Source organism: Pteropus alecto, unplaced genomic scaffold, assembly GCF_000325575.1.
Source record: "Pteropus alecto unplaced genomic scaffold, ASM32557v1 scaffold131, whole genome shotgun sequence".
Taxonomy (NCBI): domain Eukaryota; kingdom Metazoa; phylum Chordata; class Mammalia; order Chiroptera; family Pteropodidae; genus Pteropus; species Pteropus alecto.
In genome coordinates this window covers 8032026-8037219 of record NW_006434709.1, presented here as the reverse complement: position 1 = coordinate 8037219, position 5194 = coordinate 8032026, and positions in this window count along the sequence as shown.

Sequence of the window (5194 nt, the reverse complement as noted above, 5' to 3'; positions counted from 1 at the left end):
AAAGCTACTGTTGTTTCTAAACACTGACCTGTCTCGCGAAACTGATGGGAAAAAAAAGGCTTTTTAAACAGACTGCCTGCTGGGCTGTGCAGGTCCATGAGGTGACCCCTGAGCTCAGAGCAATGCTCACGGGGGCCAAGAGGCCTAGATGGGGAGAATGGTTTTTATATTCTCTGGATCCAGTCCTACCTTCCTGGGGAATCCAGTACTGTGCCTTCCTGGAGCACCAATGTGGCCCTCCACCCCATGTGAGCTGTTGGGGCTTGATCACCCGTACTTTATCCAATCTGAGATACCATCAACTGTAAGCTGTACCATTATTTATGTACCACTAAGCAAGAAAAAAAGTGCCGAAGAGGGAGACATCACACAAAAGCTGGGACACCAGAGATAAAGAAATCTTCCCAAAGAAGAGACGGGCTAGAAATGTGCCTGTCTATCTTGGCACTGTGTGGTGGGAAGAAAAGCAATTCTTTCTTGAGAATTTGAACCACAAACCTGTCCTCATGCAGGTTTGAGGTTTGAATTCGCCCTGTCAATATGGTCTAAAAAACTCAAACAAAATACTAATATAAGGTGGTCTGATTGCGAGTACCTCAGAAGTCACCAGCAAACATGCATCCTCTCTGGGAAAACTCAGCTTCAATCCCAGCTGACAGCTATTGCAGGATACCACCTATTTAAAACACATTCTGATTTTAGTAATGTTTAATGTGAAGAAATGTTTTCCTCAGAATTAATGATATACGGGCATAAAACAGACGGGCTGTTGGTTGTACTGGTGATCAGATCACCTGGGTTTGCCTGGAGCTTTCCTGGTTTTAGCCCTAAAAGCCATACTTCCAATGAAATCTCTTGGTCCTAGACAAAGGTCGATCACTCTACCTGACCCAGTCTCCTTCTGGGGTCATCTTCTCTGGTGTAGGGGACTTGTTTGATACCACACTTTCCTGCTCAGGTGTAGGCTGGTTGCATCAGGCTGTGGCTACCTAACCCAGCGGCTTTCTTTTCATAGGCCAGCCAGCAACTAGATCTTAAGGCCTAACTCAGGAAGATAAAGTGATTTAGAAATTTGAACTTGGGATTCTGGAGAACTGAAGACATGCTCTAAGAACACTAGGCCTGGCCTGACTATTCGGGTTCTCTTGGGTTCATGTGCATTGAAATAATTTTAATAAACTCTCTCTTTTATTTACTTCTTTTCGGGGAGGGAGGTGAAGGAATTAAATTCAGCCCATCTTTGGCCCTTCTGGCTAAAAAGCCCCTGACTGAGGCAGGGAGACCGTCTGCTAGGTGTTTTAGAGGCTACATGACTATCCAAAGTGTTGCCAAGAGGGGATCAGTGATGCTTATCAGTGGGTCTGTGTGCCCAAGGGACAAGCACTCCTCAGGCTTAGGTGTATAAATGACACAGAAGTCACATGAGCTCCATCCAGTGTAATTAGCAAAATGACCTGAACTATTCCTTAAACAAAGGTGGAGAGAATAGTTGAACAGTGTCTGTTTTATTTGTGTACTAAATAAGTATACTTGGAGTTGTGTTTGTTTCCAAGCTCCTTTTTGCGTATTTTCTTGTTTCTCCTCCCCTCCTCTAATGTCAGTAAACTTCTCGAGGGAGAAATTATGTCTTCTTTCTCATATTTGCCCCTCACAGGGCCCAGCATAGGTGCTCATTTTCCTGTAAGCTCAAGGACAGGGAGTCAACCTTTATGTGTCGCTAACACTGAGCACTATCATGGCACCTAATAAGTTCTTAAAGTGACTGTTGAACTGAGATGAGTGAAGACTCAACAATAAATGCCTGTGGATGGAGTTCCTCATCTATTCATTTACAAAGTACTTCATGAACTCCTGTTATATGCCAAGTACCATGCTAGGCCTTGAGTATTCAGTCGTGAATGAAATAGGTACTGTCCTTGCCTCCACACAGCTTACATTGTAATGGAAAGTCAGACAAAAACTAGTAAGCAGACAAATAAATAAAATCATAATAAGTTATGATAAGTGCTTTGGGAAACAAAAAGGGGAAAGAGACCAAACTGAGATAGAATGGTTAGGGAACATCCCTCTGAGGTGGTACCAATTGTCAGGGAAGAAAAGGCTTTTCTCTACCCTCTTTAGGTTAGTGATTGAGGATCTATGAATTAAAGTGAAAGAACGGTTAGCACGGAAAGGGTCCGAGATGGCAGCATAGGGAGACCCTGAACTCTGCTCCCACAGACACGCCAAACATATACCCACGTATAGAATTCCTCCGTAAGAACAAATGCTCGAACAGCTTCTGTACAACAAACAATAGAGGGCCCACATAGAGAAGGTTAGGAGACATGGGAACCCCACTCTCCATGTGGCAGGGAATTTCACAGAGGGGCCTGCAAGCAGATTTGCCTGCTCTGGAGCACAATGAAAAGAGAGCGGTTTAAAGGGCACCTAGACTATGTACATGAGGGAAATCTATTTACTACTCCGAAAGCCAGACGGGTATGGAACTGCTGGAAATCTGGGATCAGAGGCACTGGAGAGCACCATTGTTTGTTTTCCTTCCACCTAGATAAGGTGAGCTGGAGCTTGCTCCAAGTGCTTTAGGTAGGCTGCAAGGCCGCCTTAGTAGGCCCCAGGCTCCTGGCCCACATCCACTCCAGCTCCAGCTTGCCACCCTACCAGGGAGGGCCCAGAGTCATGCACCCTGGGCCACCTAAGCCTGTGCCTGTCCCAGCTCCAACCAGCTGTACTGCCTGCGTGGCCCCAGTGCTATGTGCCCTGGGATATTTTGGCCACACCCACCTCAGTTCCAGCCAGCCAGCCAAAGCCACCAGCACAAGCAGTCTATATACAGGGGTAACTCTTACACTAGGCCACTCTTTCAGGACCAGGAGAAGTAGTTATTTCATCTATTTCATAGAATGAAACACAGAAAGTCAAACAAAATGAGAAAACAGAAGAAAATATTCCAAATGAAAGAATAAGACAAAACCCCAGAAAACCTAATGAAACAGAGATAAGTAATATCTGATAAAGAATTCAAAGTAAAGGTCATAAAAATGCTCACTGAACTTAGGAAAAGAGTAGAGGAGCAGTGAGAACTTCAATAAAGAGCTAGAAAATATATGAAAAAAAAAAAAATCAGAGCTGAAGAATGCAATTCAATGCAATCCCTATCAAAATACCAGCGGCATTTTCCACAGAACTAGAATAATCCTAAACTTTATATGGAACCACAAAAGGTCCTGAATAGCCAAAGCAATCTTGAGAAAGAAGAGCATAGTTGGGGATATCAGGCCCCTTGATTTCAAATGATACTACAAAGTTATAGTAATCAAAACATTATGGTACTGGCACAAAAGCAGACACAAAGATAAGTGGAACAGAATAGAGAGCCCAGAAATAAATCTATGTGTATATGGTCAATTAATGTATGACAAAGGAGACAAGAATATACAATGGGGGAAATATAGTCTCTTCAATTAGGAAGTGAAATTAGGAAAACTGAACAGATATATGCCAGAAAATAAAACTGGACCACTTTCTTATATCCTATACAGAAATAAACCCAAAATGGATTAAAGACTTATGGATTTTAAGACCTATAACCATAAAACTAGAAGAAAATATAAGCAATAAACTCTTTGACATTGGTCTTAGCAATATTACTTTGGATATGTCTCCTTGGGCAAAGACACCGAATGCAAAAATAAACAAATGGGACTACATCAAACTAAAAAGCTTTTGTACAGCAAAAGAAACCATCAAAAAACCAAAAAGGCAACCCACTGAATGAGAGAAAATATTTGCAAATGATATATTCAATAAGGGGTTAATATCCAAAATATATAAAGAAATATATGAGTTAGAAAAAAAATCCTATTTAAAAATAGGCAGAGTGTCTAAATAGACATTTCTCAAAAGAAGACATACAGATGGCCAGCAGACCATGAAAAGATGCTCAACATCTAATCATATGGAAAAGTCAAAATCACAATGAGATACCACCTCACACCTGTCAGAATGGCTATTATCAAAAAGAAAACAAATAAGTATTGGTAAGAGTATGAAGAAAAGGAAACTCTTGTACACTATTGGTACGATTGTAATTGATGCAGCCACTATGGAAAACAGTATGGATATTCTTCAAAAAATATTAAAAATAGAACTACCATATGACCCAGCAATTCCATTTCTGGGTATTTATCCAAAGGAATCCAAAACACTAATTCAAAAAGATACATGCACCTCTTTGTTCATTGCAGCATTATTTACAATAGCCAAGATATGGATGCAACCTAAGTGTCCATTGATAGATGAATGGATAAAAAAGATGAGTGGATAAAGAAGAAGTAATACATGTATATAGCCATTAGAAAAGGATAAAATCTTGGCATTTGTGACCACATGGATGGATCTAGAGTGAATTAAGCTAAGTGAAATAAATCAGACAAAGACAAATAAAATACTGTATGATCTCGCTTATAGGTGGAATCTAAAGAACAAAATAAATGAACAAGCAAAACAGAAACAAACTCGTAAATACAGATAACAAACTGATGGTAGCCAGATGGAAGGTGGTGTGGGGAACTGGGTGAAAAGCTGAAGGGATTAAGAAGTACAAATTAGCAGTTATAAAGTAGTCACAGAGCTGTAAAGTACAGCATAGGGAATATGCTCAATGTTATTGTAATAACTATGTATGGTGTCAGATGGGCACTAGACTTATAAAGGGGATCACTTTCTAAGTTATATAAATGTCTACGAGGCTGTATACTTGAAATTAATATAATGTTGTATGTCAACTATAATTAAAAAATAAAAAATAAAAAAACTACCATATTACATAGAAATCCCACTTTTGTGTACTTGTCCAAAGAAAACAAAACACAGTAATTCAAAAAGATATTGTTACCAAGCTGAACAAGAGTTCATCTGCCCCCACGCACAGGCTGAAAAAATGTATGAGCAGGAGTTTGCAATGGAGAAAGGAATTAGTTTATTAGGATTGACACCAGTCTGGAGAACTGGTGAGCTCGTGCTCCAAATACCCAGCTCCCAGATGGCTTGCAGACAAGAGGCTTCATAGAGCAAAAGTCATAAGTTATCACGAGTAAGGAGTTTGGGGTCATCAGTTTTGATGATTGTTTAAGAGTGAGGTAATGGCAATAAATCATGATTTCAGGTCTTGAGGTCAGCTTCAGAGTTCCTC